This window comes from Gossypium hirsutum, chromosome A08, assembly GCF_007990345.1.
Source record: "Gossypium hirsutum isolate 1008001.06 chromosome A08, Gossypium_hirsutum_v2.1, whole genome shotgun sequence".
NCBI classification, from domain to species: Eukaryota; Viridiplantae; Streptophyta; class Magnoliopsida; order Malvales; family Malvaceae; genus Gossypium; species Gossypium hirsutum.
The window spans coordinates 87631202-87643648 of NC_053431.1; the positions used below are offsets into that span (position 1 = coordinate 87631202).

The 12447-nt window shown below is 38.6% G+C and overlaps 1 non-coding gene across 1 annotated transcript; it reads left to right on the plus strand.

Moving 5' to 3' along the window:
* The first annotated feature begins 10330 nt into the window (after window positions 1-10330).
* On the plus strand, window positions 10331-10437 carry LOC121205923 (small nucleolar RNA R71). Its single transcript, XR_005900996.1, has one exon. It is a non-coding gene; the product is annotated as a small nucleolar RNA R71 (small nucleolar RNA).
* The last annotated feature ends 2010 nt before the right edge of the window (window positions 10438-12447 follow it).

Below are 12447 nucleotides of genomic sequence, written 5' to 3' on the forward strand. Positions count from 1 at the left end.
CTCTAGTAGAGAGATTAAACAAATTTGGAAGAAGGTAGTCAATCCCAACCAAAAAGATTGGTCATCCAAATTGGATGAAGCTTTGTAGGCATATCGCACTGCATTCAAGACACCATTGAGTATGTCGCCCTTCAAGCTTGTTTATGGGAAACCCTGTCATTTGCCTATTGAACTTGAACATAAGAAATATTAGGCAATAAAGATATTTAATATGGATTGGAGTGTTGCTCGTACCAATCGCCTATTGGAGTTGAATAAGATGGAAGAATTTTGAGCACAAGCTATTACAATGCGAAGCTATATAAATAAAAGATTAAACGATGGCATGGCAATAAAATTTTTCCACGACAATCTACACCTGGATAGCAGGTCTTGTTATTCAATTCTAGGATTAAATTATTTCTTAGCTAATTGAAATCTCATTGGTCTGGCCCATTCTAGGTAATGCATTTCCATCCTCATAGAGTTGTAGAAGTTAAAGACAGTAGGACTGGTTCAATTTTCAAAGTTAGTGGCCAACTATTAAAGCACTACTTTAGAGCCTCTATATTTCGTGATAAAGATTTTCTCTCATGTTTTACTCTAGTCGTTTCACTTCTTTTCTAACTTCTTTTTCATTTCATCTTCTTCAAATTTCTTTACTTTTACTCCATTCAAACTATAAAGGTCTCCGCTTTTTTATTTTCCAATCACTATTGTCTTTACAATGATCCACCAAGCACCATCTTCTTCCATTCCTGTGCCTCCACAAGCATTTTTCAGCAAAATCGTGGAAGAAAAGTATACCTAAAACATATTAAAGAGGCTATTTAGTCTAGAAAAAGGTTTATTTTTTCAAGATGCCCCCTTTATGGCTACTCTGAAGCAATCTCTTCTGTAGTGGAGAAACATGAATGGCAAATCTTCTATCTCCACCCCAATGATGTTCTGACCATGGCAATGAAAGAATTTTTTGCTCATCTCATCTCACGTCTCCTAATAATGATTTTATATATATGTGCAGTGTCTTAGTGATGTTCGATGAAGACTCCATTAATGCACAATATGGGTTATCTGACGATCCTGATGAACATGCCCAATTGTCAAGACTATGGCCATTGAAGGACTCCACCAAGTTCTGATAGATTTATGTGTTGAGGGGAAGGAGTGGACAGTGTCTTGAAATGATTGCTATACCATTGGTCGTGTCTCATTGAAGCCTCACTGCAGAGTCTGGTATCATTTCCTTAAAACTCGCCTCATCCTTTCTACCCACAACTCAACTATTTCAAAAGAACATTTGTTATTATTGCACTCAATTATGCCAAGCAGAAAGATCAATTTTGGAAACATTATTTTTAGAGAAGTCCACCGCTACTTTCAGAAGAATTTCGGTACTTTAAATTTTCTAATCACTCATTACGACACTTTGTTAGTGAGTGAAGGTTCCTATTCAAACAAATGAAGACACAATCCCCAACAAAGAAGCCATAACAAAGAAACTCTCCCTAAGGTTTCCTAGAGAGGAAATGCCAAGGCATCTGGGTTCCACATCTACATCTTCACCACTTCTGAATATTGACTGCTCCATCAACATCTTATAGTAACTTTGAGCAAAAAGTGATTGACGCGCTTGATATGTTGCAGCAACAATTCTGAATTCTAGAGAAACACCAACAAAGGCTGGCCACTAAATTTGGCTAAGCTCAAGAGGAAATGGCTCTATTTTGGTGTATGTCCGATAAAGAGACAAGGCCATGAAAAACTCTATTCATAAAAACTTTACCCGACCCATGCCTATATTCCCTATTTTTACTAAAGAATTATTGTTGGAGTCAGATGATGATGATGACGATGGCAAAGATACCACTGCAGAGAAGAAGACAACATGACAAGAAGGAGAATAGGAGAAAACTGAATCTGTTAATGTTGAATCTAAAAAGGATGATGATAATGTGACTCAAGCTACTACACCTACTGACACCGCCACTACGCCGACTATTGTACCTATTCCCGACTAAGAACGTATAGTTCATCAACTGATTGATGATCTCATGGAGTCAGACACTGATGATGAAGAAAAGGTGCCTATTAACTAGTTAAAATGGAAGCGCTACAATTAAGCTGCTAGAAAATCCGTTCAAGATGATGCTAATGAAGTAGAAAGGAAGCATCGCTACAAACATGCTACTAAGAAATCCTCCCAAACCAATTAGAGTAACCCCAATTCTTTCCAAGCTTTTGTTTTCTTCTTTCATTTTATACCATATGTATGATACATTCTTATTTAGTTGTCATTGCATTTTTATATTGTCAGTTGTTGTTTTTTAATTTTTCCTTGTTTCATTGTTCATGCATTGAGGACAATGCATCCCTTAGGTTTGGGGGTGTGTTAGATTGTAAATATAGTATGCTGAAAGATTGATGCTTTAATATTCATACATTTTGTCATTCATTATACCATTACATACAAATGCCAAATAACTGCCAGACTATGCTGAGAATTTTGATATCGGTAATGTTCAATGAGGATAATAACTCTTTGATTAATGTAGAAAATTGTGAAAGTTAATCAAGTATGTTTAGCTTAAGATAGTTGTTTGAAAATTGATTCCTAAAAGAAGAATAACTTAAGCATTAATGATATTAAATCTTTTGTAGGTTCCTTTTAGTGCATTTAGAATTTCTTGAACCTAAATCCAATAAGTTGGTTATAAATGATAAGGAATACCCTAGCAATAGTTTTACACTCCAATATTTGAAACTATTAAGTAGGTTAGTAATACTTTGTTTGCCCCTGATCGCGTGATTCGTAACAAGTAATAAATATTTATAATGAAGATCAAACCTAGACTAACTATTACCATAACGAAAAGGCAAGCACACCTATCGAACAATAGTATAGTAATGGCAAGACCGGGATATCGTACCCAAGGGAACCAAAAGTACTAGTAATAACTATCGTTTTATTATCTAGCCTAAGAATAAAAGGGTTTATTTTAATTAACTAATTATTTAAACTAATTAACTGATTTAATTAAAGTAAACAGAAAATTTGGAAAAAGACTTGAAGAAAAGCAATTAATAAAGACGACACCCAAGGAGGAATCCACCTAGATTTCACTTGTTATCTGACTCTGAACCGGATGATTTATTCACTTGACATGATCCGTGAGACTCCCTAACCTATGTTATTATCCCTTTCGAGACTAATAACGTCTAACCTTCAGTTGAATTAATCGAAATTTCTTTCTTAATTAAAACCCTAGGGAAGCAGTAAATCACTCTATGGACTCCTATATTAGGTTTCACCCTAATCCGGTAAAATCTCGTAACCCTATTTCTAGGCGTTCGATCAACTCCGTTTAATTATGACAAATCTACTCTTAGGCAGGGTCTATTTCTTCTCTGCATAAGCACATCAAATCATGAATTAATACTTGGAATATTAACTCAAGCATTAGGAACACATAATTAAGAACAAATCAATTATTTATCATACAGTTCAGATAATAATAACAAGATCCATCATAGGTTTTATCCCCCTTAGGTATCTAAGGGGTTTAGTTCATAATAAAATAAGAGTACATTTCAAGAGTATGAAAATAACAAAACATAAAGAAAACTCTAAAACCCCTGAAGGAATTCTGAGAGAGATCTTTAGTCTTGGAGTAGCTCCGGCTTTTGAGATGGATAGTCTTACTTTCTTCAAGTAATTCCTGACGTGTGGTTCTGTATTCCAGAAAAGTTCTGGAAAGAGCGGCCCCTTTCTAGGTCACACTTAGGGTGTTTATATAGGCTTTGGATTGGCTTTCTTCCTCCCTAAGCATCCTTTTCCGTGTAAAATATAACTCTTTAAAAAAGGGACACGCCCGTGTGCCACGGCCGTGTGACGTGATTACCAGGCCGTGTTCGATCTGTTGAATTGCACACGGCCGTGTGAATCGTGAAAACCTTGATCGACACCCACGAAGGCCACGGGCGTGTGAGATGCCCGTGTGGCAAGGTTTAGGCCGTGTCATCTTCTCGATTTGGTCTGTTTTGTCCCTTTTTAGTTCGTTTTTGGCTCTTTTCGACTCTTGGTGCTCTCCTGAATACAAAACATGAAATAACCAGATTAAGAGCACCAAAATCCACAAATCTAGTAATAAACATTCATAAATATGCTAAGTATTTGGGGTATAGATATGTATAATTTGGCGTTTATCAAATACCCCCACGCTTAAGCATTTGCTTGTCCTCAAGAAAAATTCTCATTTACTACTAGAATTCATTCCTCTCAATCACATAATCATTACTGATAATGTTACAAGTTATTCCACAGAAAATCATATAGTGAGAATTCAACTATAGGGGCATTAAAAGCCTCAAACAATCTAAATCGAATACTTTGACAACAAAATTATAGGTAATCTCCTTCCTTCAAGTAATTAACTTTAGTCCTAAATATACAAGAGATGACATTCGCACTAAAGATTCACTCAAATCACTCAAAGTGTTTAAGGTTCAAGATGAAGCACTCGATTGTCTAACATGAAAAGTTATTACCATAGGCTTGCATGAATATCAAATCTCCACCACTTGTAAATGATACGATATACTAATCAAAAGGTCTTTGCATGGTTGTAATGGGGTTTAGGTTACAGGTATGGATACAAGCTGAAAAGAAAAGGGTTAGAATCGAGATAATTTCAATATATTGCCCCACTATCAAAAACTTAATTACTGAACCACAAATAAATATCTAGAACTATTTTACATGAGTTCATGAAAACTTTAGCTTTCTGAGAATTACAATAATAATACTGAGTTTTTTTTAAGAACAAATCAAGTCGATACAATATAGAAATCATACTTCATGATTCAGTAACAAAAAATGGTGAACATAGCGAGGTAATAATATTAAATTCAATCTCAATAAAAAGGGTCAAATTCAGTAGGAAGATTTCAACAATAATGGGTTAATGGGTTAATGATGAGGGTTAATTAATGAAAAAGGGTTAGTAGGCTCAAGGGGTTTCACTAAGGGTTTAATTATGTGGGAAGGCTTTTTATGGACTAAATGGGTTAAATCCTAAGTGCCTTTATCATCTCAGTATATCAAATCATACGTGTGATCTCGATATATATAACCGAAGCAAGTTCTAAAATAATAGTTCAATGTTGACACTCAAACCACAAAAGGAGTGAGCAAGAAAGAAAACTATATGCTCAAAAGGCTCAAAAATCTCACCAAAAATTTGGGTTTTTGATGTCATTCCTGTATACTTAAGATTTCAAGATAATACCTCAATTTAGGAAAATAATGTAAAAAAAATTTTAGTTCTCAAAATATCAACTTATCATGCTCAATTCTTTAAGGTCCTATAATCAAATAATCATGCGTAATTCCCTTGGTTTAATTCACAACATATCAACAATAATTGTAGATAAATCAGAATTCATTCTATCAATTTTATGAGAAAATCACTTAAGCACAAGACCAAATTCAGGGATTTAAGAATAATGCAAAAAGTTAGGTTTCATGTTCACCCCCCTACACTTAAGATGTACATTGCCCTTGATGTACAAAGATATATTATTCAAAATAAAGAAAATCATAAGAGGAAAGGAGGTGAAACTCCCTGTTATATGGATGTGGAGCTTGATTCTGAGGATAGAGTGTTCAGGTAAAATGGTGGCTGCCATTATTCTTGGCTAGATAAAGAAATTGGGTCGTTGAACATGACACTCGTGAGGTATTGTTTCCCTTTTGTTTCCTCATTTCGTAAAATATTCCTAGTAGCTTTGCTTGGAAGTCTGTAGAATCATAAAGAGTTGATTAAGAGTTGGTGTGGAAGAAAGCGTAGTGGAATTACTTGTTAGAAATACCAGAAAATGGAAAAAAGTAAAATTTACTAATATAGATATGTCTTTCAAAATAAAATAATAAAATTGAAATGAAAAAAAATTAAAATTAAAATTAAAATAAAATAAAATAAAAATAAAACTAACTAAAAAATAGGAGTATTCAATGATCCTCGTCGGTGGGGCCCTCAGGTGGTCGTACTGGAGTGGGGATGTGGAAGTGTTGGCACAGCTGTTGCATCATGGCCTGCATATCGTCCATTTGTCGGTCCCGTCGCCGATCTCGCTCGTGGATCATCTCAAACTGTATAGTGCAATATTGCTCGAAATGGGCGAGTCGATCGAAAAGGTGTGCCAATGAAGTAGCCGCATGAGTTGGTCGTTCCCTAGGTGGCACGGTAGAAGGCTCCTCTTACTGTGGGGGAACTTCATCAGGGATGTCTTCAAGATCCTCCTCGTCAATGGCATGCGAGAGACGGTACTGAGGAGGATCGGTCCCACGTCGACGCTCGATCATTCTCATGTGTAACATAGTCGTGATGCCCTGTGGGGACATCTGACCTATCGGGGTAAGCGCTGATGACTGGGCCGCGACGTTGAGGAGGCTAAAGTGTCTGGCAAGGCGCACCATGTAGGGGCCAATGGAGATCACTCCCTTCCTATTCCGCTCGGTCTGATGGCGAATGACGAAAGCAATGAAGTAGGCCAAGTCAGTCACGTGTGCATTCGCCATGTACCATAAATAGTAGGCGTCGTGGGTGTTGACGATGCTAGTGCTCTCTCTCCTTCTGGTCAAGGTGTGTGCCAATATGGCATGGAGATATCGTAGGGAAGGGGGGAGAGTTGAGGCCTTCGAGTGGCTGGGGTCGTAGTTGGAAGAGAGTGGTGCCAAAGCCTTCCAGCACAAGGAGGGGGAGATGTGGAGATTGCGTGGTAGTGCATTCATGTCCTCCTCCTCCATAAACTCATCGGTGTAAAGTCCCAGAGCAACTCCAAACTTTGGGACACTCATCGCACGAACTAGACCGCCTAATCGAAAGTGAATGGTGCCTGGGTCGTCATTGTTCGTCATCACCACCTATAAATGAAAAGTAGAGCATAATTCTAAAGTTAGCTCTAAATAAGTGGGCTCGGTAATAGCGAAGAACCGTTCCCATGGGTCTGTGGACAGGAGGGCACGGATGGCATCAGCGAGCTGGACTTGCTTCACGGTAGCCCAGTCGATGCAGCGACCTGTGGTGATGGGTCGTGTGCGTAGTATTTGAAATAGCTCCTCCTGCGAAGCTTGTGGAAAGTCAAGAAACGGGTGCTGAACTTTGGCTGTAGCACGTACCGAGGAAGAACCCGGTCCCCTATGTCTCTTTGAGGATGAGACTGCGGCCTTCTTTTCTCTCGATGACGACATAATGTACCTGAAAATATATGAGCAGTGATAGAATCCATGATACATCAGTAGTTAAGCAAGAGGCCCAAAACTAGTATATGCTATTTAGTGGCTTAAATAATTCAAATATAGAAAATTTAAAGTAAATTCCTAACTTGTCTAAAGCAAAATAGTAGAATATCTATGTAAAGCATGTAGAATACTAATGTAGCAATACAAATTGGAAAAATAAAGTTGAGAAAGTGAACCAAGGGTTGTTGCATGGCGGCGCACGGGCATGTGGTGGTGAGCACGAGCGTGTGACGCGGAGAGGAAGCCGTGTGGTGGGAAAATGAAGGGTATAGAGAGGGGAAAGTGGGGATTAATGCAAAGGGAATGGATTTCAAGGTGGTTTGAGGGTTGGGGAAGTGAGAATCTTGGGAATGGTGGCCAGAATAAGGATTAAAGAGTGGGGAGGAGGAGTTTTCGGCTAGGGTTTTGAAAGGGGAAGAAGATGAACAGTGGTTTGTTTATATAGGGGAGGGTCAAATAGCCTAGGGCCACGCCCGTGTGCTTTGAGTGTGAGCCCGTGTTTTTTGAATTTTTCAATTTAGGCCATGCCTGGCTACTATCCCACGCCCGTGTGTCTTGGGCGTGTGTGGCACACGGCCATGTCTCACGGTCGTGCCTAGCTTTGTTCGCTTCTCCCACGCCCGTGTGTTATGGTAGCATGCCCGTGTATTGTTGTACACGGCTGAATGGCACGGGCGTGTCGCACGCCCATGTCGAAGAAACAGAATCGAGCTTTGTCCTTGGCATGCCCGTGGGTTTTCATTCCCACGCCCATGTGTTTCTATCAAAGTCACCCACGGCTATGTTGCACGGCCGTGGGGATTTATCGCACCCCGTGTTTTGGGGAAATCATGTCCTGCTTCAACACGGCCGTATCGCACGGCCGTGGCTTCTTCCCCTATTTGGCCACGGCTTTAGGCAACCCCGTTTGCCTGGCTGTGCGGGCTGAAAAACTTTGCAATTCAAAGATTAAGTTAAGAATCCAAAATGTTAGAAAATAAAAATAAAGAAATCAAAAGATGTTAGTGCTCGGGTTGCCTCCCGAGAAGCGCTTATTTATAGTTTAAGCTTGACTTACCTCTTCGTTGATTTATCATGGTGGTTTGAGGAGTTCATACTCCTTGTTCCTGCTGTCAATTTTAAAATAAGGTTTTAAACGAGTGTTGTTTACCTTAAAAGTGCCGAACTTGGGATGACTCACCTCCACTGTACTGAATGGAAAAATACTAAGTACCGTAAGAGGGATTTCCTCATTTGGTGTGATAGTGACAATGTGAGGATCAACGGCATCTAGTAAGACTGTATCGCTCACCTGAAGTTAATTAGGAGAGGTATCAGGCTTGTGTTTGCTTAGTTTCGATTTATCATGTGTTCTCGGTTTGTGTTCTCGCCATTCATCTAGCTCCTCTATCCGTAGTCTTCTTTCTTCATGGACGTCTTTGTTCTCTTCATGATAGTAACGAGCTGTCTCTGTTGTCTTGGTTCGAGGAAGTTCCTGCAAGGACGATTGAATATTAGTTTTATCATCGACAGGTTTTATAGCATTAGCTTGAGTCTTAGAGGTTTTGACTGAGTCGCGTGCTTGGAGTGTTACTGCGTCGTCACCTGGACGAAGTGTTAGCTCTCTTGTGCCTACATTAATAATAGTTCTGGCAGTTGCTAAAAATGGTCGTCCTAAAATTAAAGGTACCTCGTTATCCTCATCCATATCTAAGACAACGAAGTTTACTGGGTAAATAAATGTATCAATTTTAACGAGAACGTCTTCAATAATACCTTAGGAAATCTAACTGTTTTGTCAGCCAATTGTATGCTCATCCTAGTCTGTATGGGTTTACCGAGACCTAGTTGTTTAAACATTTTATATGACATAACATTTATACTTTCCCCTAGATCAGCTAAAGCATTATTCACAGATAGACTACCAATTAAGTAAGGAATTGTAAAACTCCCTAGATCTTTCAATTTGTTAGGTAGCTCATTCTTTAGAATAGCTGAACAGACTGCATTGAGTTCCACATGTGATGTAGCGTCTAATTTCCTTTTGTTGCTCAGAAGTTCCTTTAAGAATTTTGCTGAGTTGGGCATCTGGGAAAGAACTTCAATAAAGGGTAAGTTAATATGTAATTTTTTTAAGAGTTTGACAAACTTACCGAATTGTTCTTCTGTTTTGTCTTTCGTCATCGCTTTAGGATATGGCACACGAGGTTCATGAGTTGTACTTACCTGTTTGGGATCATTATTGTTTACCTCTTCTCGTCCTTTGTTCATCGTGTTGTCTTGCTGTATTTCTAGCTCAGGTGCAATGAATCCTTTCTTATCTTGAGTGCTAATTGCATTGAGGTGTTCCCTCGGATTAGGTTAGTATTACTTGGTAGCCTACCTTGTGGTCGCTTAGAGATTAGTTTGGATAGCTGGCCTATCTGAGTTTCGAGTCCTTGGATCGATGCTTGTTGATTTTTAAGTGCTGTCTCGGTATTTTGGAAACGGGTTTCTGACACCGAGCTGAATTTAGAAAGCATCTCTTCAAGGTTTGGTTTTTTCTCCTGTTGATAAGGTGTCTATTGAAAACCCTGAGGATTTTGTGGCTTTTGATTTCCTTGACCACCCCAGGAGAAATTTGGGTGGTTCCTCCAACCTGCATTATAAGTATTACTATATGAGTTATTTTGAGATCTAAAGTTATTATTACCCATATAGTTGACTTGTTCCTCTTCAGTTGTAGGATTGAAGGATTGGTATTCTGTATGTACACCTCCTCCACTTGAGTCACACCTCATTACTGGATGTACCTGTGTAGAACCAAGAAAACTATCAATCTTTTTATTGAGAAGTTCTACCTGATTAGAGAGCATGGTGACTGAATCGATGTTATAGACGCCGACTGTTTTCGTTGGCTTTGTCCTCATAACTTGCTAATGATAGTTGTTCAGTGACATCTCCTCTACGAATTCATAGGCATCTTCCGGTGTTTTATTGTTGATGGTTCCGCCAGCAGTTGCATCAATCATTTGTCTTGTCGAGGGATTCACACCATTGTAGAACGTTTGAACTTGCAGCCAAAGCGGTAACCCATGGCGAGGGCACCTTCTCTGTAAGTCCTTGTATCTCTCCCATGCATCGTAAAGTGTTTCTAAATCCATCTGCACAAAAGAAGAGATATCATTACGCAATTTTGCCGTTTTAGCCGACGGAAAATATTTTAGTAAAAACTTCTCAGTCCTTTGTTCCCAAGTAGTGATAGACCCTCGTGGTAATGAGTTCAACCACTGTTTAGCTTTATTTCTCAGTGAAAAGGGAAATAACCGAAGACGAATGGCATCATCAGAAACGCCATTGATTTTTGAATGTATCGCAAAATTCAAGAAAATTCGCCAAGTGCGTGTTGGGATCCTCATCCTGCAAACCATCAAACTAAACAAACTGTTGTATCATCTGAATTGTGTTAGGTTTTAGCTCGAAATTATTCGCAGCAATAGCAGGTCTAACTATACTAGACTCAGTTCCTGTTAACGAAGGTTTAGCATAGTCATACATAGTACGTGGAGCAGGATTTTGATTAGCTGCAATTGCAGGAGGCAGCTGATCACCTGGATTTTCGGCAATCTGTTCGGTTGGGGTTTGAGCATCATCTTCTCGCTCTTTCTTCGTGTAGCGTAAACTACGCCTTATTTCTCTTTGATTTTTGCGACTTGTACGATTGATTTCTTCATCAAAGAGTAATGGTCCTGACGGGTTTCTTCTAGTCATAAACTATAAAAAACCTACTAAGAGAGAAAAAGTAAATTAATAAATAATAAAATAAAATAAAATAAAATTGTAAGAAAAATAAATGGCTAAAGAATTAAAAATTTAGTGTTCCTAATATTTCAACTCCCTGGCAACGACGCCAAAAACTTGATCGCATGATTTGTAAAAAGTAATAAATATTTATAATGAAGATCAAACCTCGACTAACTATTATCATGACGAAAAGGCAAGCACACCTATCGAACAATAGTATAGTAATGGCAAGACCGGGATATCGTACCCAAGGGAACCAAAAGTACTAGTAATAACTATCTTTTTATTATCTAGCCTAAGAATAAAAGGGTTTGTTTTAATTAACTAATTATTTAAACTAATTAACTGATTTAATTAAAGCAAAGCGAAAATTTGGAAAAAGACTTGAAGAAAAGCAATTAATAAAGACGACACCCAAGGAGGAATCCACCTAGATTTCACTTATTATCTGACTCTGAACCGGGCGATTTATTCACTTGACTTAATCCGTGAGACTCCCTAACCTATGTTATTATCCCTTTCGAGACTAATAACGTCTAACCCTTAGTTGAATTAAACGAAATTTCTTTCTTAATTAAAACCCTAGGGAAGCAGTAAATCACTCTATGGACTCCCATATTAGGTTTCACCCTAATTTGGCAAAATCTCGTAACCCTATTTCTAGGCGTTCGATCAACTCCGCTTAATTATGCCAAATCTACTCTTAGGCAGGGTCTATTTCTTCTCTGCATAAGCACATCAAATCATGAATTAATACCCGGAATATTAACTCAAGCATTAAGAACACATAATTAAGAACAAATCAAGTATTTATCATACAGTTCAGATAATAATAACAAGATACATCATAGGTTTTATTCCCCTTAGGTATCTAAGGGGTTTAGTTCATAATAAAATAAGAGTACATTTCAAGAGTATGAAAATAACAAAACATAAAGAAAACTATAAAATCCTTGAAGGAATTCTGAGAGAGATCTTCAGTCTTGGAGTAGCTCCGACTTTTGAGATGGATCGTCTGGCTTTCTTCAAGTAATTCCTGACGTGTGGTTCTGTATTCCGGAAAAGTTCTGGAAAGAGCGGCCCCCTTCTAGGTCACACTTAGGGTGTTTATATAGGCTTTGGATTGGCTTTCTTCCTCCCTAAGTATCCTTTTCCATGCCACGACCGTGTGACGTGATTACCGGGCCATGTTTGATCCATTGAATTGCACATGGCCGTGTGGGCTCAATGGCCAGTCTGCGTGAATCGTGAAAACCTTGGTCGACACCCCCGAAGGCCACGGGCGTGTGAGATGCCCGTGTGGCAAGGCTTAGGCCGTGTCATCTTCTTGATTTGGTCTGTTTTGTCCCTTTTTAGCTTGTTTTTGGCTCCTTTCTACTCTTGGTGCTCTCCTGAGTACCGAA